Source organism: the organism of the source record quoted next, unplaced genomic scaffold (assembly GCF_019419815.1).
Source record: "Pyrus x bretschneideri cultivar Hongxiangsu unplaced genomic scaffold, Pyrus_bretschneideri_v1 Contig279, whole genome shotgun sequence".
NCBI classification, from domain to species: domain Eukaryota; kingdom Viridiplantae; phylum Streptophyta; class Magnoliopsida; order Rosales; family Rosaceae; genus Pyrus; species Pyrus x bretschneideri.
Window position 1 is genome coordinate 54,713 of NW_025999589.1, and position 27,957 is coordinate 82,669.

Genomic DNA, 27,957 nt, shown 5'->3' on the forward strand with positions numbered 1-27,957 from the left:
TGTTTGATTAAGAACTTATTCTTGTGTGTTCATTAAGAGGGTCCGCTTAGTTTGCATGCATGAATTTGATGCTAAAATATAAGGGAGTTTCACCTAATCGTTATGAACTTATATTTATAAGTAGTGGAGGTTGCTAGTCACGATTATGTTAAGTAAATTCTTGACAGGAGTATCATGTTGTTCATAGTTACGAATGCCTTGTCAATGCTTATGATTTTCACAAAGCTTAATGATCTTTGATTGTATCTCTATTATGATGTTCATGTAGGGAACTATTGAAGAATAATTTGGTTGCCGATGCGTATTCCATCCAATTCAATGACTTAAGGAAAATCTGAGGGTTAATTAGTGCTGTTCACAGTTAATCTGGAGTGTTGAGGTTCATGGTTTATTGGAAAAGCAACTAGAAATCAATTTGTATGCAAGTGTGTCATGTGTGGAGAAGGACCCTCTTGCTAGCTTATCACCCAAATCATCCTTAAGTGTCTAGTTTGAGTCTATTTGATTATTTTGTGCTGTTTTGAGTCTTTTTAGTTTGTTTTGAGTTGTTAGAGTCTAGTTTTCTGTTTTTGAGTATAATTTAGTGTTTTAGAGTTTAATTTGAGTAGATTAGCATCCTTTCTAATCCCCGGCCTAAAACGATCCTTACTTTCATATACTACAATCATAGGGTTTTAATTTGAGTGTTAGAATATTTCACATCAGAATCGGCGAAAGGCTTCTTCTTCTTCTTCTTCTACTTCAGGAGGGTTGGGGGTTGATGGGTTTTCAATTATTTTTTTTTTTGGTTGAATCACGCAGGGAAGAAGAAGATCGGGAAAGAGAGAAGGGGGGAGGGGTGGATGGGACGAAACTTTTCTTTATTATTTTAATATTTAAAAATATTAAATGATTTTTTTTTAGTTTTTCTTAATATTTTTTTAATTTTTTAATAGAAAGTAGGGTCTAGATCAAATCACGTCAGCATTTAACTGACAAATTAACGGCAGGCTAATGGAAGGTATAACATTGGCACAAATTCGTAAGATAAGGTATGACATTGTCAATTTTAAAAGATGAAGTATGAAAGTGTCGTGACACTAATAGTTGAGGTAATTTTTTGTACTTTACCCTAAATATTAATTGAAACAAAAAATTAGAAAAAAAACAAGACAAAATACAATAAATGCGAGTTGGATAGGAAGGAAAGAGTTGTCCAAGTGAGAAATTGCAGGAGGATTAATTGCCCTACCTGGCCTGGAACTAGAGTAATGCCAATGGCAAAAGTAGTAGCATTTGTGGTTTGTTGGTCCATTCTGAGCTGAGCACTTATAGTAGTAGCACTTGTACAGAGAGCACAGCAGGAGAAGGAGCTATGATTGTCGCCGTTGGTCAGCCCTTAACTTTGTGGCGGCCCCGTGGGTCAGCCCTAAACCCCGTGGCTGGAGAGCAGTGTCAAGGGAAAATGATGCCGCATCTGTTTACAAAAGGAGTCGTAGCATGAGAGTTAGAGTAAGACCGGCGCAATCACTTCTTTCAGAGGCCAGACCAGCAATACCTGCGGTGAACTTGCAGATCTATCGAGGCGGCAGTGATCGAACGGACGACCTTCGGGCGGAGGCAAGGGCCCTGGCACGTGCTGCAAATGCTTCCATTTACAGCCCCGAATTGCTGGTGGGCAAGTACGGCTCTCGCCCAGTCAAGGTTTTTATTCAATTTCTCCTTTCTTTCTTTGGTTTTTGATTGAATTATTATGTTTTTTTTTTTGTTGTTAAAGATTGAATTATTATGTTGTTATTGTTTGTTTGGTTTTTTTATATTGAATTAGCGTATACTGTTATGTTGTTTGGTTGTAAATTAAATAAGGTTATTCGGAGGACTCTTGAAATTCTGATATCGCTGGGTTCATTTGGGTTAAAGCTGTTGGTGGACCAAAGGAATGACGTGATCGATGAGAATCTAGAGGAGCTCTCTGAGCTTCAGGATGCTTTGCCCACTTTTCCAGATGCAGAAGCATTTTCCTGCATTGAAAGGGAGTTGGAACTGCCACTCAACTCCTTTTTCTCATGCATTTCTCCATCCCCAATTGTGGCAGCTAGTTTAGGTCAAGTCTACAAAGCTCATCTCAAGTATTCTGGGCAGGTTGTTGTTGTCAAGGTGCAACGTCCGGGCATTGAAGAAGCTATAGGACTTGACTTCTATCTCATAAGAGGTCTAGGATTTTTCATAAATAAATATGTTGACGTCATAACCACTGATGTTATAGCACTTATTGATGAATTTGCACACAGAGTTTATCAAGAGCTTAACTGTGTGCAGGTCAGTCTTCCCATCGACAATCACTGACATGCTTGCCTTTGTTGCTAGTCATTAACTGCCATGAGAGTATGAATGCTTTGCTCCTGACTCTACAATACATGATGTAACTACACGCAATTTCTACAGCTTCATATTTTGTATAAGATTCTTTTAGGTTTCCATGTTAATTTTGACAGGTGCCTGCAGGAGGGACAAAATGCGAGGAGGTTTAAGAAATTGTATGCTGACAAGGCAAAGGTTATGGTCCCAGACATTTTCTGGGATTATACCAGCAGAAAAGTGTTGATAATGGAGTGGGTGGATGGAGTCAAGTTAAACGAGCAAGCTGCAATTGAGAGACAAGGGTTGCAAGTATTGGATCTTCTGAACACTAGCATACAGTGCAGCCTCAGACAATTACTTGAGTATGGATATTTTCATGCAGATCCCCATCCTGGTAATCTCTTGGCAACACCTGATGGAAAACTTGCGTTTCTTGATTTTGGAATGATGAATGAGACACCAGAAGAAGCTAGATTTGATATCATCGGTGTAAACACGAATTTTCCTGAAACAAGAATACGTGTACAAAATAATATTTTGTATTAATGATTTTGGGGTTACAATCTCTTTGTAATTTGATCCTCTGATTCTATCTTCGTAGGGTGTAGGTTTGTGGATGAGCTGTTGATCCAAAGGGCCGTCGCGGCTTGATCTAGGGTTGAACAGTTGACGAATGGATCTTCAAGGGCTGTTGGGCTTGATCTTGAAGAATGCGTGTATGGGTTCGTTGATTTTTTGTTAATCCAAAGGGCCGTTGGGGCTTGATCTTAGGATGAACAGATGATGAACGATGAACACTTTCTTCAAGGGCCATCAGGCCTTGATCTTGAAGGTTGAGGGAAGTTTCTTCAAGGGCTGTCGGGGCTTGATCTTTAAGGAGGATTTTGACGAAGTACGAAGAGGGTTTTACTGATCCTTTGGGATTTGCTTGAGAGCTTTAGAGTTTCAAAGCTTCAAGGTTTTGGTGTGATGTAAATTCCTCCTCTTTTCTCTTGATGGAGAAGCCTATTTATAGGCTTTGAGAGTGAATCACCACCATCCATTTTTTTGGTGAAGTGAGTGGATGTTGTAGGTGAAATAAGTGGAGTTGATAGGTGAAGTAAATGTGTAATGTAGGTGAAATGAATGGAGTTTGTAGGTGAAATGAACGTGTGATGTAGGTGAAATGAATAAATGTTGTAATTTTAATGCATTGGTTAACATTTATTTCACTGAAATTTCGGTGTCTACAAATGCCCCCACTTCAAGGCGCGTCGTATACATGTACTTGTCAGGTGTAGAAGATGCGTTTTGAAGTCCCTTAATGTAGATGTCGATCTAAGGGCCATCGGAGCTTGATCTTGAATTCGACTGGAAGATTCTCTGGTTTCCTCCAATCGTTGATTTTCCACAGGCTTAATCTTGAACTGGGCTGGAGGTTGTTTTTTGGTCTCCTCCAAAGGTCTGAACTTACTCCTTTTATTTGGAGTTGAATTTGATTCAAGGGTGGTGAACACTTGATTTTGAATCAGAGTTGTGATTTCTTCAAGGGCCATCGAGGCTTGATCTTGAATGAAAATATGACCACGAGCTGTTTCAGGATTCAGACACATGGCAGGCAAGCATGAGGTGGAGGTGATGACCTGTTTCTTTGTTCAATCTTTCCAATTCATATTGAAGAGGGTTAGGGGATGAATTAGCACGTGCAGTTGTTGCATTTGCTGATGATCCACAAGATTGATATTTCATTGTCACTCATCGTAGCTGTTCTCCAAGCACATGTGGTATTTTCTCTGGAAGTGTATCAACTATTGAAGACGAATACTCAAGAGCAACGCTAGGTAAGCAATCAGGGAATAGGTTCCAGGCAGTCGGTTCTAGATCGGAAAGCTGATTCCATGTGCCGACTGATTGCTCTCTTTCTCGTTGCCCTGCAGGTAAGAACAAGGACAAAGGAAAGGACATGGAGAAAGCATGATATGAGATACTTTTGCTTTTGAAGAAGTATTGGTGATTTAATGGCGTCGCACGGCGAGGCTTTGCTCTTTGGTGACGGTGCCAGCGGAGGGTTGTTGAGGCTTCTCGAGCTCTTTGATCAGAACAATGATGTCGAGCTTGGATTTGACTTAAACTCCTCTGTCTGGATTATGCAGTTCTGCAGGGGAGGGCGTCGTGCTACAGTGATTTGTTCCAGCTCCTTGTACTGCATTCTTCTCTGCTTGTTTCTTTTTACATAGCCGAGGTGGTGCGCAACCCTTTGCCTTTAAATGGTCTTTCAGAGCATCACTTCTCAGCGATTCATTCATGCTTGTCAGCTTCAGTGTAAAGAGCTGACATCCTGCCACCTGTCCTCAAGTATTCGCTGAGGAAATTCGAGACTCACCAACAGTTGAAGACGAGCACTCGAGAGCAACGCTAGGTAAGCAACCAGGCAAAGGTTCTGGGCAATCAGTTCTAGATCAGAAGTTTGATTTCGGGTTCCGACTGATTGCTTTCTTTCTCCTTATCTTGCAGGCAAGAGCAAGGGCAAAGGAAAAGACAGGGAAAAAGCATGATATGAGATACCTTTGCTTTCGCCCCTGATGATATGAGATACTTTTGCTTTCCAAGAAGCAGCGGATGAATCAGCACATATATTTGTTGCGCTTGTCTCCACATGCTTCGATCTACCGTTTCCTCCTGCCTCATCCGTTCTCCAGGCATCTGGTATCTTCTTTGGGGGTACATCAATAGTTAAAGATGAGTACTTGAGAGCAGTGCTGGGTAAACGATCAGGGAAGGGGTTCCAGGCAGTCGGTTCCAAACGGGAAGCTTGATTCCAAGCGCCGACTGATCGCTATCTCTCTTTTTATCTTGCAGGGAAGAACAAGAACAAAGGAAAGGACGAGGAAAAGGCATGCAATGAGATATTCTTGCTTTTGACCCTAATGATATGAGATACGTTTACTCTTGAAGACTTTGTTGAATAGGTGTTTTCAGGGAAGAAGAAAACTGAGCATATTGAGGGGTTTGGTTGCAGCTGCATTCTTGGCCAAGAAGAATAGTCATGCGTTTTTGGATGTATGCCTTGCCATGAATGTTGACATACATAGGGATTTTAATAGCAGGTCGTGGTGTGGGTGCAGCTTTGTCACCCACGCTTGTCGGCAAAAGTGTGGTAGTTGGGATAGTGAACTCCACGCGTTTTCAACTTTGTCAGAGATCTTTGACAAAGTTGCACGCGTTATCTGAAAAGTTAAGATTGCGTTTGAAAAGCGTTGACGAACTTTACGCAGGAAAATCCGGCTTTTAGGATTTGAAGAGTGGTGTCTCTTCGATTGTTTTTTTGAATTGGTGGTTTTGTTGCCTCTCCTTTAATAGAGGTATCGATCACATCCAACATGCACACTTTGAAGATTGCTTGTTCGTGAAAATCGTCTCCGGTGTATTTTTTTTTTTTTTTTAAGATTTTACTTCATCCCACCCTTTTCTTTTAACATCTTTGAAAATGGCTAACCCATCTAATATTTGCTTAGATTTGAGTCTCAGCGGTGATACAGGTGCGCCGCATCAGGGTAATATATGGTGCCCATCTTTCTTATCTTCTAATGGCGCTCTTACAGGTGTAGACTCCGTGATGAGGGATGCAACAATGGCTACGGTAGTAGCTAGGAACCTCCTTACTCCTAGAGATAATAGGCTGCTTTCAAGACGGTCCGATGAGTTGGCCGTTCAAGAGTCCTTAGCTCTTAGTGTTCAGTGTGCGGGTGATGCGAGATTTACTTGACACTCAAATTAAACCCTCGTTTGACAATTGTAGTAGAATGGATAAGTGAGGGATCGTTCTAGACCGGGGATTAGGAGGGCTTGCTAAAACCTTCTAAATTGACTTAAAAACATAAAAACTAAATTAAAATACTCTTAACAAGACTACTATGACTCAGAATGGCTTTGAAAAACTCAAATTGTCTAAAACAATCAAATTGACTCAAATAGAAGCTAGAACTTGATTTAGACGAATTTGCAAGTGTTTATGACTCCAAAAGCTTAAAGATACAAAAATAAAACAAATACGAATGATTAAGACTCAACGAAATATGGAGGAAATGTGTTTGGACGATATTAAATTAAAAAGACAGAATATAATTAAAGGCAAAATGTAAATATGAATGTGATGAAAATATGGATGATGGAATAGCCAAGGGGTTCTTCTCCACACATGTTACACTTGCATACAAAATTGATTCTCAGTTGGTCTTTCGATAAGTTGTGAAACTCAATGCTCCAAGTTAATTAGATCCGCTTAGATTAACTTTCAGATTTCCCTAAATTCGTTGGATTGAATGGAATACGCATTACAACCAAATTATTCTTAATCAAAGTCCCTAACTATGGAATACGCATGATAGAGACATTCAACAAAGATCATTAAGTTCAACGGAAATCATAAACATCGACGAGGCATTCGTTACTATGGAATACGCATGAAACTTATGCCAAGAATTCGTTTAACGCGATTGTTTATAAGCAACCTCCACTACTTGTGAATATAAGTTCATAACGATTAGGTGAAATTCACTTATATTCTAGCGTCATATTTATGCATGAAAATTAAGCTTGCAATCTCAATGAACATACATAAATAAGTTATCAATCAAACAGTTAAACGAATTGAATCCACAACTTATGAAATTCCAACCAAACATAATCAATTCAAATTGCAAATATAAACATAGTTTCGAATCACCCCCTAGCTAAAGGGGGTTTAGTTCCTCATAACCTTGAAATCAAAGAAACAACTAAACATTCCAACAACTCAAACTTGAATTGTATGAACGTTTAGGCACTCTTCTCTTCCTCTTCGTTGTGGCACAAGGTCTAAGGAGATGTTAAGGGCTTTAGGTGTATGTGGAATGGAGTAGGGAGTGGTTGGAGATGGAAGAGTGAAGAGAAAATATGCAGAAAATGAAGTGGGACTCACGGCAATGGAATGGGTTTGTTGCTTGGTGTTTGTAACTGAAAATGTGTATGGAAGAGTGAATGAATTGTGGAAGAATGGATGCTTATTTATAGGTGAAATAGGGGAACATGGCAGCTAGGAGGGAATGTGGCTGCATGTTTGAATGATTAAAGGATGCATGTGGGTTGAAATGAAAGGGAAATGCATGTGCAAAGCTGGAAATGCATGTGAAGATGTTGGAAATGGAATGAAACTCACGACAATAGTGTAATGGTGCTGAAAATGCATGTTTGTGCATGTGATTTGAAGTGATTATTGTTTGGAAATGAATGTGAAGGCATGTGAAAGCTGGAAATGCATGTGAAGATGTTGGAAATGGAATGAAACTCACGGCAATAGTGTAATGGTGCATGTGTTGGCTGTTTTGTTTGTTGGTTAAAGCTTGTGTTTGCATGTGAATGTTGTTTGTGTGAAGTGTGTGAATGCATGTGGATTAAAGAGTGAATGCATGTGTTGAATGATTTCTTGGTGAGGGAATGCATGTGCAAATGCATGTGGAATGTGGCTGAAAATGAAAGGAGGAGTGCAATGGAATGTGCACGGCAATAATGTGTGTTTGTGCATGTGGGTGAATGTGCATGTGTTTTAGGTTGTAATGTGTAGATAATTATGAGTATGATAAATGATAAGTGTATGATATGTTGAGTGATATGTTGAGTGGTAAGTGAATGATAAGATAAGTGATAAGTGAATGATATGTTGAGTGATAAATGAATGATATGTTGAGTGATAAGATAAGTGGTTATTGATATGTAGATGAATGAATGATATGATAAGTAATAAATGAATGATATGTGGTGATGATAAGATAAGTGTATGATATGATAAGTGGTGAATGAAGGAGTGGAATGTTGGAATGTTATGCACGACTAAGGATATAGGAAAGGTTTAAATATCCTAAAACTAAAGGGAACAAGGTTCCAACACTTTGGTCTTCAATTAGGTTTTCAATTTCGTCCAACACTTTGGCTCCAAGCATAAGCTATCCATCCTTAGCCCAAAAGTGCTCCAAAAGTCTCCAAAATGCATCTTTTTGCTCCTTTAGCCCTTTCGGCCTACAAACACACGAAAATAGCTTAAAGTACTAAAATAACTAAAGAAACATAACGTAAATGCACGAGAACAAGCCATTTAAGTCGCATGAATATGCTCCTATCAGCAGGCTCTGTGTCCAACATGGGCCAACGCCTCCTTGCTCGAACCCGTCAAGTTGAATCATTGACGGCTGAGGTGGAAAATCTTAGATAAGAGATCAGACAGCTTAAGCGTGAGAATAGAGATTTGCACATGCTTGCAACTAATTATTCGACGAGCATGAAGAGGAAGCTTGATCAGCTACAAGAATCTGAAGGTCGGATTCAAAGTGACCATTAGAGGTTCGTGGCTTTCTTCCAAAGGCACCTTTTGCCTTCGTCATCTAGCGTTCAACCAAGTATTGAGGCTTCGAATAATCTATCTAGCGTTCAACCAAGTATTGAGGCTTCGAATAATCTATCTTCAATGCCTCCCGTTCTTGGGGTTTTGCCAAGTAGTGGGCTTCACGTGAGCAACCTTTGTGAAGGCTCCCTCTTTTTTGTTTTTGTTTTTGTTTTTTTTTTTTTGTTTTTTTTTTTGTATGCATTTTTAATTTCTCGGAGATATCAATGGACATGCTTTATTTCATTTAGCGTTTCGTGCTAAATACAGATAAAAAACATAGATGTGATACTTTTTTTTTCTTATATATATATATATATATTTATCATACTTTTCCAAGGTGGTGCCGTGCACCATCCTTCTTATTTTCTTCTTTGCAATAATTCTGTCGCCACCACCTCTTTTCCTTTTCCTCCTTGACTTGCTAACAGTAGCTTGCAATTGTGAGTGGTTTCAGCTTTTTGGCATTGTGAGAGCCGAATGCCCTCCAATCTGCTAATTTAAACAATTGGCAGCTAGTGCTGCCTTTGACAGTGCTTCCCAACATCATCATTGCTGCCTCCTTTTTATTTTTATTTTATTTTTATTTTTTTATTTAACCTTCACATGGTGCCTGAAGCCTTTATAATTGATACACACACATACGCATATATATATATATATATATATATACTTTTTTTTTTATTTGCACAATCATCTTATTACGTTCTTCACTGCATGTGGATTGCTGTTTGCATAGTTACCGCACCATTGTTTGCACAGTCACTGCACTTCACTTACTTATCTGGGTTTCTTAATGGGATTCCTCACCTGCATCTTTTTCTGCATGCGGACTCGCACAGTTACCGCATCATTACCTGCACAGTCGCCATACTCCATTTGCTTCTCTAGGTTCCTGTACCCACACACACATATATATGTGTGTGTGTGTGTGTGTGTGTGTGATATATGGGATCGCACCATCACTGCGTAACCATTGCACAGTCGTTGCAATATTTGCTGTCTTGTGGTGGAGGAAGGAGAGAAAAGGGAGACTCGGCCTTCTGTGGTTCTGCTTTAGTTTCTGCCTGTAGAAGCTTTCACGTCTTTGGAGCTGTATATATAATATATATATATATATGTTGACTGTCTTGTAGCTTGTGTTTGTTCCACTACTCTACATGCATATGTACATGGCAGGTAACTCTCACGGTTTGTAACGTCACTTCATGTGTGTGTGTGTGTGTATACACACACACACACACACACACACACACATACATACACACACACACACACACACACACACACATATATTGTCACGTTAGCTTGTTTGTGAGGTCACTTCATGTGTGCGTGTGTGTGTGTGTATTGATTGTCTCATCCTCGTGCGTATACATATATAAAATATGTAATGTGTGTATCCCACTGATGGATTTCTTTGTTGTGATGCCGGGAATTCCTTTTTTTTTTTTTTTTTTTTTTTTTTGTGTGGGAAGGCAAAGCATGATGCTAGGACCTTCATGAAGCTTCCAAAGGTGTGGTAGTTGTTGGCAGAGTGGGCAGGATTGCGGGTGTACATGTGCTTTCTGCTGCCTAGTGTTTGTGCAAGAGACTACGACGAGACTCCGCTGTGTAGTGCCTTTTGATCACAGTTTTCCCTCGGTGGTGCATTGTCATATGGTGCTGTGCAAAGGACTGCAGCGGGGCTTCGCTGTGTAATGCCTTTTGGTCACAGTTTTCCTTTGGTGTTGATGTTGCCATGCGGTGCGAGAAATTACTTCGTAATTGTTGCGGGGTTGCGTAGTGCGATTACGTGACATTTTGGTTTTCTTTGCCACTGTAGCATGTCTTGAAGGACCGTTCTGTGGCTGCCCTCTTTACCGTGCTGCTCAAGTTTTGTGGCTAATTTTGCTTTGTTGCGGTCATGGTATTTTTCAAGTGTTTTAAGAGCAACACCATCACCATTCTTGCGAAGGAAAGTGATTCGCAAGATAGGGGAACAACATTGAAGCTTTACGCACCACTGACTGGCCCTAAGGTGCTTGCTCTTCTTGCAAAACACAACTCCATGCATATTAAGTCGTGGTCTTCTGAAGTATCTTGGGAGGTGGCAGACTTTGTTCGATCAAATACGGAGAAGAAGGCGTGCATATTAAGGATTCTTATCTTGAACCCTTCACACCATGCTCATGACAATCATCCGGCTTCGTATAAGCTTCTTGGTGATCACATCCGCAGCAGAGCTGTGGCTTGGAATGATACCTTGTCGACTACCGGAGAAGCTGTTTTTGCTGAGTCTTATTGGGAGTGGCTTGAAGATGTCTTGGGCCGATCTAAACAAGTGCTTACTAGCATGGGCCTTTACCATGTCGTGTACGCATCTTTGTTCAGTTATGATCTCCATCCTTCCATCCTTCATGCGTTCTTCGAGCATTGGCGTTCAGCGACTAACATGCTTCATACGGCTCAAGGAGAGATGTCAATTTCACTTTGGGATCTCCATAAGATAGGGGGCTTGCCAATCCAAGGTAAGTTTTATGATGAGGTCGTTCCTAGTGCGTAGGAACTTTCTCTCTGCAATAGCCGAGGATTGCCTGCGAGTTATCGCTGTTTGTTTTGGGCATACCATAAGCTTTCCCAAGATGCTTGGGCAAATCAGGTGTGAAGATTTTGAAGGAAAAATTTTGTCCTAGCTAAGAACATGTAAGAACATTTGAATACATAGGCATACTAATAACACTTTAAAGTAGGCATGCATTCAAAAACAATTCATAAAACCCATGACTTTCAAAGCCTAGTATATGGTGAACCATAAGACTCTTTAACAATATTAAAGAGAATAAGAATTTAGAGATTCTTTACCCTTGAAGCTCATCCTTGATTACACAAGGGATTCACCCAAGTGGAGGGCCTTCAAGTCACCTCCTTGCTCCTTGGATCTTCCTTGTGATTTCCTCCCTTTTAGTGCTCCTTTTCTTCTTTGAGGATTTGAGGATTTGTTCTCCAAAAACACCAAAGGTTTGGTGTCTCTAAGTCTCCACACCAAAGATGTAGTGTGAAGATGAAATGGATGACTTAGGGAAGAAGAAGATTGCTAGATGTTCCTCCCCTAAGTGGCCGGCCTCTATGTAGAAAATGAGAGAATATGTTTCACCCAAATTCAATTAGAAAACCCTAATGTGAAACAAAGCTATAATGTTGATTTTATACTTCATTTCATGTGAGTGGCAAACTTGTAATTAATACAAGTTTGCTACCCCTCACCCTTATGGCCGGCCATATGTTGTTATTGGGCTTAATTGCTCATTTTGTTTTAGTTGTCATACAACTTAAACATAATGGGTCTTGTGGACCAAAACGTTTTTTGTGCCCCGAAGCCCAAAACTAACTTAAACGCCCAATACGAACGTTTCGTATAATTAATTAACTATTTAATTAATCTTGACCATTCTTCAATTAAACCATTTAATTGCTTATCCATTTCATATAATTTCTTCACTTATATCCTTACTCGGTGTACGATCCATTAGGTTCCAATTAGCGAGGTAGTGGGCGATGTTACTCTTAACGATCGATTGTGAATTGAAACCACATTCCAATTCTCCCTTAAAATTAGTGTTTGCTAATCTTTAGGGCTTCCACAAACCATGGGTGACGCCTAGCAACATGTCATGGTTACCCAAGCTAAGTAGAAGTGGTTGGAGAACCTATCCAGTTACAACTACAATGCAATACGGTCCTTCTCTAATACAATACTCTTAATCACATTGTTTAAGTGATAGTTTGTTTCATGTCTACTATCCAATGTGATACTTCTCTATATGATTCAATTGAATAAGATTTGGAACAAACTTCCTTAGTCATATTCATATGCTTTGGCCAAAGACTCTCGAATTATATCTTAGAGTATTCTCCTTCCACCATGGAAGGTTAGAGATCCCTTGTTGTGCATTCATATGCCTACATGACTAGATAGCTTGACCCCAACAATGCCGTGGACACTCCAATGGAATGCCGTTGACATAATCAAAGATCAAGGACCTAACCATTAGACATCAATGATGCCTCAGGTCAAAGGACTACTTTGCATATTTCAACTATTGAGTTCTCACATGACATGTATGTTCGAACTCTCGTTTGATCGTTGTTCAGTGTACTCGATTACTCTTTCGAGCACCTATGTGTTTGCCTTAGTGTCCAACACCAAATGACTTGAGACTAGTTCATACTCACGCTTGAGTCGACATAACACATACTAACCTTAGCGGATTGTCAATGCCCAATTGGCAATCCTATGGCTAGGAACGTTTTAGGAATGAACATAAGAGAAAGGTCCTGTTAATTTAACTGACTTAAATCACTTGTCTCTTAGATCAAATACATTCCTTGGATTCCCTTATTGCTTAAACACAAGATACTATAAATAGTGATTAACAATAAGCTTTGCCCTCTATTAAACATATAAAAGTTTAACACAATAACTATTCCAAAAAGCTATTACATCAAATGAGTGGCTTTGTGGGCATACTTCCAACAGATTTCTTCATGGATCCGCTTTTGGTATTGGGAGGACACAAGGTACAAGAAGTCCTTGAAGAAAAGAGGTTGCAACAAAACCACTAAGCCAAAGGGAGACCCATATCCGTCCGGTGCTATTGGTTCAGCTAGGCGCCGCTCCCCTGCCAAGTTGAGAGCGTTTGAGGACCTTGGCATAGCATCAGAGCATGTGGAAGAATCTTACCTAGCTGCTTTCTTAGCTTGTTGGCTTTGTAAGTTTGTTTTTCCAATAGGCGACGTCAACTTTGTTCGTCCTGGGGTTTTCAAAGTTGCTAGCAAGATGGCTGCAGGTGAATCTTTTAGTCTTGCTATCCCGGTCTTGGCCAACATTTATAACGGCTTAAGTTTTGTTTCAAACTCGGCAAGCACTGAAGATTGTGCTGCGGTTCTTCCCTACCACTATGTGTATGGTTGGTTGGATGAGTACTTCGGCACTCATTTTTCTTTTTCAACTTTAGACAAGTCGGGGCCTTTGATGACGAAGTATTCTAGTGTGCTTTCTTCAAAGAGCCTCGATGATTCCCAGGCGCAAGCGCTGTTTAGAAGTTGTGAAGGCTTGAAGATGGACCATCTGACGACAATTGGCTCGGTGCGGAGAGGCATCATGGATGATTCGCATCTTCGCTTCTCGGACTTGTCTTACCTTATAAGTCTTCGCTCGAGGTATGCTTCTTTGCGGCAAGAAGACCGATGCATTGTTCAGTCGTATAGTCCCCACCGTTTCAGCAGGCAATTTGGTTTTGTCCAAAATGTGCTTGGCAAGCTGAAGGAAAAAAACCAATTAGAATCCTTGCAAGCCGTGTATATGCATTGGAAGTCTTGTACCCATGCATGTACAAATACTTCTATCACCCTGCCGGCCAAAGACGAGTTCAAGAGTAATCCAGTGACCCGTGCTTATGTAAGTTGGTGGTCAAAGGTACGTTATGAAAACTTGGGGATGGCAAGTGGCACCAATTCTTCTCATTCACGCCTTGATGTATTAAGGGGGGGTTGTTCTGTGGTTCCTACACAACTGATACCTTTTGATTGCGCGAATGCTGCTACTTTGCAAGATAGACCAGTGGTTTTAGTTCCTCAATGCCCACGCTTGTCTTCTCAACATCTGGATGTATCTGAAGAGGCCGGTGATGAAGTTGATTCGCATGAAGATGGACTTGTTTTGCGGCAGCATCAACAAGTTTTAAACAAGCGACGACTTGAAGGCGCTCAGGTCGACAGCGATGTCAATTTTCTTCATAAGAAGAAAGAAGTGTTTAGGCTCCCTCAACTCGATGGCAGTGTATCGTTTGAGAAAGATGTATGCATTTTCTTCTCTCTTATGACTTCTTCTGCTTTCATCGTTCTAGCTTTTGTTTCTAACAGCTTTCTTTGTTTTCTTTAGGTTGGGCCTTCTTGATCTTTTGACTTGGCAACCACATGCATTTATTCTTATACGGAGATACTATTTGGAGGCGACCTACCTACAGGCGGGGAGATTGGGGATCCGCCTGGTACAAAGCTTGTTCCAAATCTGTCAAGTTTCCCAAGTTTGCCGTGTGTAGGTAGAGGTATGCAAGAGCCTGTCATGCATTCAATACCTTTGCCAGCTAGCTATGAGATCTCTCTAAGAGGGCCAAACCTTAGTGGTACTGAGGAGCTTATTCGTCGCATGAATCTTCGTGCGGCAATGGATATAAAGAGCCATATTGAGGGGAGGATTTCAAAATGCCTGTTGGAGGACCTTGTGTTGCTTAAGGAGGATTTGTCGAAGCTTGTTTCTGCAATTGACAATCTTAACGTTGATTCTTCATCCTTGAAGATCAAGATTGTTGAACTTATGGCCGCCTCAACTGAGTATTCTTCTTTACGTGCTATTTCCTCGAAGAAGTTGAGTCCAGATGTTAGAGCTCACCAGCTTGCAGCAATAGACTTGTCACTAACCCAAGTCCGGTCTTTTCAGCAAGCTGCTTCGGGAGATTATCACGCCACAGAGACTTCTTTAGCTTCTGTCCAGGTACGTCTAGATACGTTGATACGAGAGCAAGAATAGCTGGGCATCGAAGCATCACGACTTGAAAGTGTTCTCGGGGAGCAGAGAGCTACACTTTCTCAATGCCAAGAGGAGATTTCACGCCTAGAACAAGAGAAAGGCATGGCTATGGAGTTGCCCATCTTGTCTCTCACCGAGGTAGAGACTTTGAAGACTTTGGAAGGCTTGCTTGAAGATCGCCTCCGTAGTTTTAGGGACATAGTTTTCGAGTAGTGTTTTCTGCCTTCCTTTTTTTTAATTTTTGTAATCAGACTTTTTTCTTTAAAGAAATAAAGTGTTTGCATTCTTGAATTTGCTCTTTATTCTTCAAAGTGTTTGTGTTTTTGTTGATGATGTGACTGCACTTGAAGTTTTGAAGTTTCAAGTTGCCTACGTACCTTTGGTTGAGGAGGGATCAAGTCATGATGTAGTTCAAATGCGTAATGGTCTTTTTTTTTTATTTTTTTTATGATTTTAATTGTGATTTTGATGATGATTTTGCCATACACAGTTTATGCTCTTTCGGGCCAGGAGCAAGGTGCATTTGTTTTAGGGGTAGTAACACTTCAAAAATCTGCTGTTGATGGGGCCGATCTTCAAGCTGTCTTCTGCCATGATTAAGTAGGCGCCGTTGGTGTAGACCTCTTGCACTACGTATGGTCCATCCCACTTTGATGTGAACTTGCTTTTTGTCTTGTGAGTTGTGATGATAGGCCTACGCAATGCCAGTATGAGATCTCCGGCTTGGAGAGACCTTGGGCGGACCTTCTTGTTGAACGCCTTGGGTAGCCATGCTTGGTAACATTCCAAGTGTTGTTGAGCTTCGAGCCTTCTTTCATCTAGCGCTTCCAACTCTTGAAGGCACAATTTTGCATTTTCTTCATCAGTCAAGCCTTCTTGTATAGCCATCCTTAGTGAGGGGATTTGACTTTCGAGCGGTAGAACAACTTCCACGTCATATACGAGAGAATAAGGCGTAGCTTGGGTGGGAGTCCTATGTGTAGTCCTATATGCCCAAAGTGCTTCACTTATTCTTTCATGCCAGTTCCTCTTTGTTCGGCCGACTACCTTTTTCAGGAGGTTGCACATTGTCTTGTTGAATGCTTCTGCGAGGCCGTTGGCCAGAGCATGATACATGGAAGACTTATGCTGCTTGTACTTGTATTTGTCGCATAGCTCGTCCATGAGTTGATTGGAGAACTGCTTTCCATTGTCAGCCAACTTGAAGAAGTAATCTGTTACAGCTAGGATGTAAGCTTCTCCTGCAGATGACTTTGGTGTAATTGGTCCTACAACGTCCAATCCCCATGCGTCGAACGACCATGAAGCAACTGTAGGGTGTAATGGTTCAGGCGGTTGATGTATGAAGTTGGCGTGGAATTAGCAAGCTTGGCACCTTTTGGCGTGTTCCAGGCAGTCCTTCACCATGCTCGGCCAGTAGTAACCCATTCTTTTGAGCTGGAAATGTAGCTTTGGTCCAAATTGATGCGCCCCACACACACCTGAATGTGCTTCTTCCATGGCTTGATTGGCTTCTTCCTCACCTGCGCATCTCAGGAGCTCTCCTTCAAAAGAGCGTCGGTAGAGTGTTCCTTTGTGGTAAAGGAATCGGGGTGCTCGTCGATGTATTTCGGAACGGTGTCTAAGATCATCTGGAAGCTTTTCGTGCTCTAAGTAGTCAATCAGCGGCTGTCTCCACTCTTCAGTGTCGACCAGAAGTACTAAGATGACATTTGTATCATCCAGTAACATTTCAGTAACGAGCGGGATCACCGTCTTTGGCAAACTGGCACGTCTGCAGCTTCATCTTTTCCTAGTGTCATACTCGAGGCTAGATTGGTGAGAGCGTCTGCCATTTGATTTTCCTTTCTTGGCACAAGTTCTAGTGTCATAACCTCGAACTTTTGTAGCAGTTGAGTTGCCAGTCGGAAGTATGGGACGAGTTCATCTTTCCTCACCTGATATTCAGTTAAGAGTTGATTGATTATGAGCTTGGAGTCGCCATATACCTCAAGAGCTGTGATTTCCATGTTGATCGCCATTTAGAGACCGATGATCAATGCTTGGTACTCAGCAACATTGTTGGAGCATAGCTTACTCAGTTAGAAGGAGTAAGGTAGTATTTGCCTTTGTGGCGACATGAATACTACTCATGCCCCCGCTCCGTCTGCTCGTGCGGATCCATCGAAGAACATTGCCCATGTCGAAAAGATATCGATGTAGAACACCTCCTCGTCAGGCAAGTCGTCTGAGATTTTCCAATCAACCGGGATTGGCTGATTAGCAAGGAAGTTTGCTAGCGCTTGTCCCTTGACGACTTTAGCTGGAAAGTAGATGATCTCATATTGATTCAGAAGCAAAGCCCATTTAGCGAGTCACCCTATCAAGACTGGCTTGGACATGACGTATTTGACAGGGTCATCTTTAGCAACCAGGTGGATAGTGTAAGCATGCATGTAATGTTTGAGCTTCTGAATGGCAAACACCAAAGCGAGGCACATCTTTTCTATTGGGGAATAGTTCAACTCAGCGCCGGTGAGAGTTCGACTGAGGTAGTAAAGTGCCCCTTCTTTCTGGGATTCATTCTCTTGTGCCAAGAGTGCTCTGATTGAACTTTCCTGCGCAGCAATATATAATATGAGAGGTTTCCCTGGCACAGGTGCCCCCAGGACAGGTGGACTTGACAAATATTTCTTTATGCTTTCAAAAGCATTATGGCATGCTTCGTCCCATACGAATGGAACATCTTTCTTCATAAGGCGACTAAACAGTTGACAACGCCCTGCGAGGTTGGAGATGAAGCGTCTAATGAAGGCTAGCCATCCTTGTAGACTTTTCAGCTTCTGCAAGTTTCTTGGCTCGGGCATGCTTTGAATGGCCTTGATCTTTGATTGGTCCACTTCAATACCACGATGCTTGACGATGAAGCCGAGGAACCTTCCAGAGGTGACGCCAAATGCACACTTTAATGAGTTCATCTTGAGGTTGTATTTTTGCAGCCTTTCAAACACTATTCGTAGATCCTTCAAGTGGTCTGATCTTTTCTTTGTCTTGACCACCACATCATCTACGTAACATTCTACGTTTTTGTGTAGCATGTCATTGAAGATTTTCTGCATTGCACGATGATACGTAGCTCCAGCGTTCTTCAGACCAAAGGGCATCACCTTGTAGCAGTAGATACCTTTTGGAGTGCGAAAGGCTATTAGTTCCTCTTCTTTGAGGGCCATGCGAATTTGATTGTACCCAGAAGAGCTATCCATGAATGATAATGCCTAATGGCCAGTGGTTGCATCCACCATGATTTCAATGATTGGCAAGGGGAAGTCGTCATTTGGGTAAGCATCGTTGAGGTCCCGGAAGTCTACGTAAACACGTATTTATCCTGATTTCTTTAAGGACAATGACGATGTTGGAGATCCACTTGGGGTATTACACTTCTCGAATAAAGCCTGCTTTGATTAGCTTGTCGATCTTGACCTCGATTTGTGGGATAAGCTCGGATCGATAGCATCTTTGAGTTTGCTTTATCGATCGCGTTCCAGGCTTGACTGCAAGATGATGAACAACGATGATAGGGTCCAGGCCGAGCATTTCTTTGTAGGTCCAAGCAAAGACGTCTTTGTACTCTAATAACAGCTGATAATACTCCTTTATCTCATTCGTACTTAATAATGCACTTACGAAGATAGTCTTTGGTTCCTCGCTTGTGCCTAAGTTGAGTTCCTTGAGATCATCAACCGTGGCTTACCCCCTATTTTCGAGCCGTGGTGGTGCAGCAGTGACATCTTCCTCGGGGATTTCGTCTTCTTTGCCTTCTTGAATCGTGATGTGGAAGACATCTTGGACCTCCTCTTCAGTGCTGTCTTCTCGAGCTTGTTGGCATGAGGATTGTCCGGTGTGGATGATAGTACGTCTTCTTACTTTCAATGGTCCATTTGTGTCAACCTCTAAGATTGCTTAGAGCTTCATCCTTGAAGGAATCAAGCTTCGAACGTCGCCTTTTTCTGCTAACCCGTCGAGCTTTTCTTCCTTTGGTGTTGTCTTCCTCTTTCTAGAAGGCTTCTCATTATCTTCAAATCTTTCCGAAGCTGACCGTCGCAGAGGAAAGTTAACTGTCTTGCTTGTTTCTTAGGTTTTGACAACCTTCCGAAAACAGAGCTTTGGGATGTTGACACATTAAGCCTCTTGAAGACGGAAGTTCGATCTTGATCGCCAATGTGATTAAGCACTGAAATTCTGGGTCTTGAACGGCTCATCCTATCAAAGACTGACGTCAGAGGGGTGGGTTTGGGCTCTTCTTGGTCTTGTTCAATGCTCACACTGACATATTGAGCGCTAGTGTTTTTCACTTTGTTTGAAATCATCACGGGTGCATTTGGTGTAAAGCCAAGTCTAGCTTTGTTGTTGTCAACCCCGTAACCATGCTCCTTCAACTTCCTTTGAGTCTTGGTGAGGTTACCTTCTTTGTCGCTGACGGTGTTTGAAACCTTCTTTCCATGATTAGAAGAGGAAACGAAGTCATACCCAGCCTTCGACATGAGTTTGTACGCGTTTGGATCAAAACCTTCCTCGGTCCTCTTGGTTGGAAGAAAGCTTGACTCCACCCCTTTTGGTAAAGCTTTTATGAAGCCTTGTGGTAGTCTTGTAACCTTAGCACCACCTAGCTATGTCAGAGGCAAAACTGCATTCGTTTTGAGCAACTTCACATTATCCTTGTGCCACTGTGTATCGGTTTTTCTTACTCCAGTTTCGAATGGAGATTGACCATTCTTTCTTCTTGACATCGGGATGTACCAGAATATGGGTGTGTTCGGTCCTTTTGAAGGCATCCTACTCCCTTTGGTTGTTGCATGTTTAGCAAGCTCGTCATCGTCTTTGCTTGAAGATGGCACGGCTTGCTCTTTTTGCTTTTTAGGTATACCTTGCCACTCCTGCTTTTTAGGTGCTACTTTGCTCGTGGATCTGATCTCTTCTGGGGGCACCATGTCTTCTTCCATGTAGAATTTGGCGTCTGCAAAGTGTGATTCGGCTTCGGTGAATGGCTTAGTGTCGCCTTGGATCACCTTCACTCCTTCTCGGTAAAATTTTAAGCATTGGTGAAGGGTGGACGGTACTACCCCATTTGCGTGGATCCAAGGTCTTCCTAAGAGCAAGCTGTAGGAAGTTCTTGCATCAATCACGTGGAATATCGTGCTTGATTTGAGCTCACCAATGGTCATCTCCACTCGGATCATGCCCATCGCCCTTTGTCCTCCCTGGTTAAAACCCTGGATCAGCAGACGGCTTAGGGATAATTCATCTACCATGATGCCGATTGTGGTCATTGTTGATTTTGGCATGATGTTTATGACCGACCCACCATCTACAAGCATGTGATAGGAGCATATTCATGCGACTTAATTAGCTTATTCTCGTGCATTTATGTTGTGTTTCCTTATTTATTTTAGTGTTTAAAGTCACTTTTGTGTATTTTCAGATTATAAGGCCAAAGTGTGCAAGAAGATGCAAATTGGAGTCTTTTGGAGCAAAAGAGGAATGAATGAGTTGAAGACTTGAAGAAACGATGAATTCTTACTCCAACGAGGATTCCTACTCCAACAAGGATTCCTACTTGAAGTAGGAAAGTTAACCCTAGGTTTCCCGTTTTGGTAACCTTTCCTAATCTTAAACGTCCTTGAAGGCCTTGTAGGCACTTTAGGACACGAAACAAAGGCCCTAGCCCCTTAAACGCCTTTTGCCGTGGCCTTTTCCCTTCTCCCCTTCCCTTGCCGTGCAAGGGGGGGCAATTTGGTCCTAGGTTATGCACTTAAAACACATGCTCTTGCCTAAACTAAACCCTAGCCGCACCTTGCAGCCATTTCCCTTTTAATTTCTGATTTAATTTCCTAATTCTAGAAGCCTTTGATTTAATTTTAATTAACCAAAATAAGCTAGGGTTTTGTTTTCTGAAACCATATATATTTTAAACCCTAGCCGCACCCTAGACACTCACTTTTCATTCATTCTATTCATCATTCAGCCACAAAACAACTCAGCCGCACCCTTTGGACACCTTAGGGCATTCTTCATTCATTCATTCTTCATCCTCCTTGTCAGCCGCAGCCACTACCAACCCTAAAACCTTTTCAGCCGCAACTTCCATCCATTGCAGCCACCTCCCATCTCTGCCGCAACCATCTCCACCCTTCCAGCCACCATTCCCACCTCCTTGCCGCACCACCATATCCCCATAAATCCATTCCCAACCCAGAAAATCATCCAAACTCACCCTAAAACCCTCTTTGCCACAGCAAGAAGAAGAAGAAAGAGGAGCTTGAAACGCGCAGAAATTCAAAGTGGATTCGTTGGGCGTTCTAGGTGTAATCAATCTTTTGTTCTTTATGTTTAATTTCAATTTTGTTTCTCTTTCTGTGAACATGAGAGGCTAAATCCCTAGTTAGCTAGGGGGTGATTCAAAACCATGTTTATGCTTGCAATATAAATTGATTACCTTTGGTTGGAATTTCATGAGTTGTGGATTCAATTTGATTAACTGCTTGATTGATAACTTATTTGTGTATGTTTATTGAGAGTGCACGCTTAATTTTCATGCATGAATATGATGCTAGAATATAAGTGAGTTTCACCTAATAGTTACAAACTTATATTCACAAGTAGTGGAGGTCACTTATAAACAATCACGTTAAATGAATTCTTGGCACTAGTTTCATGCTCATCATAGTAACGAATGCCTCGTCAACACTTATAGTTTTCATGTTGCTTAATGATCTTTGATTGTATCTTTATTGTGCTTTTCACGTAAAGGACTTTTGGAGAATGTTTTGAATTGTGTATGCGCTGTCCCATCCAATTCATTAACTTAAGGAGAACTTGAAGGTTAATTTAAGCGAACCTAATTAACCCGGGGTGTTGAGTTTCATGATTCATCGAAAGACCAACTGAAAATCATCTTGTATGCAAGTGTGACATGTGTGGAGAAGAACCTTCTAGCTAGCATTCCATCCATATTTTCATCAAATTCATATTTACATTCTGTCTTTATTACAATCTGTGCATTTTGTTTAATTTTGTCAAAAACTAAATCACCCTTCACTTTAGTGTTCAATTTAGTTAGAAAGTGTCTTAGTTTGTGTTTCTAAGTGTTTTGATTCAATTTATCACCCAAATTCATCCAAATTAGTGTAAGTGCTCAAAACTGCCCAGATTGTGTTTTTAAAGCAGTTTTGAGTCTTTTGGTTTGTTTTAGTGTTTTAAGTGTTTAGTTTTGCATCCTTTGAGTCTAGTTTAGTGTTTTAAACTTTGTTTTACGTTTTTGAGTCAGTTTTCAAGTGATTTAGCAATCCCTCCTAATCCCCGGTTAAGAACGATCCCTACTTATACATATACTACAATTGTCAAAAGAGGGTTTTAATTTGTGTGCTTATATATTTCGCATCAGCATGCGGTGGACTTTGTGTTCCCTTACGTACCCTGAGATGAAGAAAGGACAGTTGTAAGGCTTTGATCCCAGCAGTAAGTCTTCATCAGTGAAGTTAATTGCATCATGGGCGGCACAACATGCGGCTAAGGCTTCAAGTCTTCGTCGTTGCCTTCTTGCACTTCGTGGTCGCCCGGACTTGCCAAGACTGTTGCTAGTGCTCTTCGCATCTTTTTTGGCAATTGTAGCGCTTCCTCGATGCCAAAGTGTGTTGGCAGACCTTCTTCAGGTGTGAGGGTCTTTTCTACCTCAGTGGCGATAGCTTTGCCTTTTGAGGGCTTTTCTATTTTTACTTTAACCATGTGACAGGCGACGGTAGTGCACTGTTGGAAAAAGTCCTTCGGGAAATACTCATGCAAGGAAACAGGAATGCGTGGCTCCTGCTCCATAGGTTCCCCAACATATGTTGTCTTATCAACTTTTATTTTTCTTTTAGACTTCCCATTGTTATGGCGATGGTGATTTCCTCTTTGTTCCGTCTTTGGTTGTATGACTCGTGGTTTTGGCTTCCTTGTCTTTTTGTAGTTACCAATGTCCATCCTTCTTCATCATCAATATGTGCATCTTGGTCACTCCCTCCCGATGATGGTTGTGCAGGAGGTGCCGTGCAGCTTGAGCGTTCACGGGAATGGTCAGGTGTCGCTTGGAAAGACATGGGATCAAACGATCCAAACGCAATTGTAGTGGTATGCGTTGCGGCTATGTCTTCAAGGCCGAGCTCAATTTGCCTTTGTTGTGCTAGCTTCATGATGAGTTCTTTAAGAATGAAGCACTTGCCAACAGGATGGCTGACAATACGATGGTATTTGCAGTACCTAGGATCATTTATGCGATTCATCTCTTTAGGACGCTTGCATTCGAGTAGCTCAATCACCTTTTTTTCCAACAAGTCGTCTAACATTGCAGCCATGTCAGAGTCAGGAAAAGGGTACGTTTTCTGTTCCAACTCTCTCAAGGTGCTCTTGTATCTGTCTTGGGTGCGAGAAGGCTTACCTTTCTTTATCTCCTTCACTTTCTTCTTAGAGGAGATCTTGATGGGTGCTAAGGAGGTCTTGATGGGGGTAGCGTTGACGGTGAAAGCTTCCTTAGCGGGCTTCTTCCCAGTCTTGTCTACATTTGGGGTGAATACTTTATCCTTCTTGAAGTTAGTAATCGGCTCCTTCTTCCCGTGATTAGCGATACTCAACTCCATGTCGTGGGAACGAGTTGCCAGCTCTTCAAATGTTCTTGGTTTTATGCCTTGGAGGATGTAATGTAACCCCCAGTGCATGCCTTGAACGTACATCTCAATGGCAGAGGTTTCAGAAAGCCAATCTTTGCAATCCAGACTTAAGGAGCGTCATCTATTGATGTAGTCGACGACAGGTTCATCCTTCCACTGTTTCGTATTGGTCAGCTCTAGCATGCTTACAGTGCGGCAAGTGCTGTAGAAGCGGTTGAGGAATTCCCTTTCTAGCTGATCCCAACTGTTGATAGACTCGGGTTCAAAGTCGGTGTACCAGTCAAAAGTGTTACTTTTCAGCGAACGCACGAACTGTTTGATGAGGTAGTCTCCCTCTATCCCGGCATTGTTGCAAGTTTCAATGCAATGGGCGGCATGTTGCTTTGGGTTGCCTTTTCCATCGAACTGCATAAATTTTGGGGGCTGATAACCCCTTGGCATCTTCAAAGCATCAATCTTTTTGGAGTAAGGCTTTGAGTACAGTACGGAGTCATGTGAGCTTCCTTCGTATTGTGTCTTGATGGTGCTTGAGATCATCTCCTGTAGCTGTTGGATAGAGAGAGATCCCATGAATGTCGTTGCTTAGTCTAACTTCAGCTTCTCTTCGACTTTCACCACTGGAGGCTCCTCTTCTTCATCGACTTCTTTCTTTAATAGACCAATATTTGGGTCGACTTTCACGTCGGGCCGCGCATCTAGTTGGTTGACGAGTGCGGCGATCTGCAAGTCCTTCTCTTCCACAGTCCGTGTGAGCTTTGCGATCACTTCATTCATTTGAGCTAGCTGCTCCTCGATTGAAGTTGTTCCAGTGGTCATGACTGGCATGGTCGTACTGCCGCTTGAATCAGCATCGAAGAGTAGGGACTCTGAGTATTTCCTCAGACTTTCCCCTCTTGGTGCCCTTAGTGAGGCTAGGGTGATCACAGGCTCGTGCCTTAGGTGCTCTTGTTCCTTTGACAGAGTTAATGCAGGGGTGGAAGCCGCGGCAAAAAGGGCTCTTACCTTACTTCGGGTTGTGAAGCCCGAAATATCACCACTTGTGGCGATGATGTTCTTGTTCTTCACTTTGATTGTGGGAACAGCTTGATCCTTTCTTGATGTCATTTGCGCTTTTCAATGATTTGAGGATAGAGATGAGAGGTAGAGATGTCCCACCGGGCGTGCCAAATTTGTAAACACGAATTTTCCTGAAACAAGAATACGTGTACAAAATAATGTTTTGTATTAATGATTTTGGGGTTACAATCTCTTTGTAATTTGATCCTCTGGTTCTATCTTCGTGGGGTGTAGGTTTGTGGATGAGCTGTTGATCCAAAGGGTCGTCGAGGCTTGATCTCAGGATGAACAGTTGATGAATGGATCTTCAAGGGCCGTTGGGCTTGATCTTGAAGAATGGGTGTATGGGTTCGTTGATTTTTTGTTAATCCAAAGGGCCGTTGGGGCTTGATCTTAGGATGAATAGATGATGAATGATGAACACTTTCTTCAAGGGCCGTCAGGGCTTGATCTCGAAGGTTGAGGGAAGTTTCTTCAAGGGCTGTCGGGGCTTGATCTTGAAGGAGGATTTTGACGAAGTACGAAGAGGGTTTTACTGATTCTTTGGGATTTACTTGAGAGCTTTAGAGTTTCAAAGCTTCAAGGTTTTGGTGTGATGTAAATTCCTCCCCTTTTCTCTTGATGGAGAAGCCTATTTATAGGCTTTGAGAGTGAATCACCACCATCCATTTTTTTGGTGAAGTGAGTGGATGTTGTAGGTGAAATAAGTGGAGTTGGTAGGTGAAGTAAATGTGTAATGTAGGTGAAATGAATGGAGTTTGTAGGTGAAATGAATGTGTGATGTAGGTGAAATGAATAAATGTTGTAATTTTAATGAATTGGTTAACATTTATTTCACTGAAATTTCGGTGTCTACAATCGGTCATGTTGTTCACTTGGTTAATCGGGATTATGCAGCTATGGCTCGTGATTACTATGCTCTAAATTTCTTGTCACCTGATGTAGACGTTTCTCCAATTGTACCAGCGCTTTGTAACTTCTTTGATGATGTGCTTAATTCAACTGTGAGTGAACTTAATTTCAAGACATTTGTGGACGGTTTAGGTGCTGTCTTGTATCAGTATCCATTCAATGGTGAGTTGATGCTTTAACTTTGTTTTGGGACCTTCAAGCCCAACTCTTGAATTTAGCACTACACATTATAACCATAGCAAGCTGACCTGCTCGGCTGGGAATTTTTTTTATTTTATTTCGAAGTTGTAATCGAGTGTCATGGGTTACGACTTATGCTTCTGGTGTATTTGATTTATCTTTTTTTTTTCCCTTATCCAAGAGTGCTCATTGGCATGTTTTCTAATTTGCCTTTCGGGTTAGCATATTTAGTTTAATTATTAACAAACTTCCTCTATATAAGTTTATATATATATCTTAACTGTAAAGAGATAGAAAGAAAGTGGACCCCTTCTGTATTTCTCACTTTTCATTATTGTCAAATACAAATTGTGTATTTCTCACTTTTCTACCTTATTATCTGATTGAGTCTGATGATTTTGCTATTTTATTATTCTTCTTGCAGTCCCAGCTTATTGTGCATTGATATTAAGGTCACTTACTGTACTAGAAGGTCTAGCCCTTAATGCTGATCCTAATTTCAAGGTGCTCGCTGCTTCATACCCGTATTTCGCTAAAAGACTTCTCACGGATCCAAACCCATATCTTAGAGATGCTCTGGTTGAGTTGCTTTTTAAGGATGGGAAGCTTAGGCATGGATTCTGTTGCTATATTTATACTTATATTAGATGGTAATTGATATGTTTTGGTGTACTGAACTACTTGACAATTTGTTACTTATGTTGACTGCAGGTGGAACTGACTTGAAAACCTGTTGGTTCAGGGAAGAAAAGATAAAGATTTCTCTGCGAAAGATGCTTTACAGCCTGTATGGAAGTTAATATTGGGGTCAGATGGTGAAGAGCTCCGAACTTTAGTTATTAAGTAGGCTGTTCGTGTCACTGAAGCTTTTGTTTGGGGTACGTTTATTGATACATACAATTATATGCCCAATTTTATGAGAGCTGCACTTGCTAATGGCAATGCTAATGGACCTCTTGTAATGAGCATTGCTGAACAAGAAAGCATGATTGAGCTCCGAGATCAAGTTTTCCGGATTTGGGGACTTCTACCGTCCTCCGATAGTTTTGATCCAACCCTTTTGCAGCCCATTTTACAAGTAAGAACCGTGTTTGTTTTCTGCATTAGTGCATTATATATGTTCTTTCTTGTTCTGGGTCTAGAAGCTGTTGTGTTGGTTATCCAGCTTTATCATCTTAGAGCTTATTCTTTTATTAGTGCATGAGTTCATCTAATATAACAAAAGAAGAAACCTCAAAGAATTCATAGGATATGTGAAACTATGTTAATGAAATATTTGCGGCCATGTTCTGTGTCTAAATATTTTAGCCTGAAGATATCTGAAATGAAGCATCCGTATGGATTGAGAAATTCTCTTTTACGTTCTTATGTTTCAAAGACTTGAAACATTTTAATCATGTGTAATAGTTTTAATTAGAGAAAACATACGTCAAAAGGATACAAAGACGTCCTAATCCAAATTTGAAATTTATTAATGGTCCTATCATGTGCCTTATTTTTGCCTTTCAGATTCTCTGTGTGATTCGTGATGATTATATTCTTCATCACATGTTACACCATGTCATTCTCTGCCTTCATCAATTAGCCTTTTACACTCTTTCAAATGAATTCACGCATTGCACATTGTCATTGAATGACCTAAAAGACTCAACTTGTTTATAAACATGTTCCGAATGATATCTCACTCGACCAGGTCCTTCAACAACCCGAGGCACGAAACCTAGGGGGGGCGTGTCATTGGCGGGATCACCCAACGTCTTGCGGCACGGTTGCTGCAACAAGTACTTCGAGTGCCAACAACGATTTCTGCTTCGACATTGTGA

General features: G+C 41.4%; 1 pseudogene; it reads left to right on the forward strand.

The window, feature by feature from the left end:
* Nucleotides 1–993: 993 nt before the first annotated feature.
* Nucleotides 994–27,957, forward strand: LOC125479105 (annotated as a pseudogene).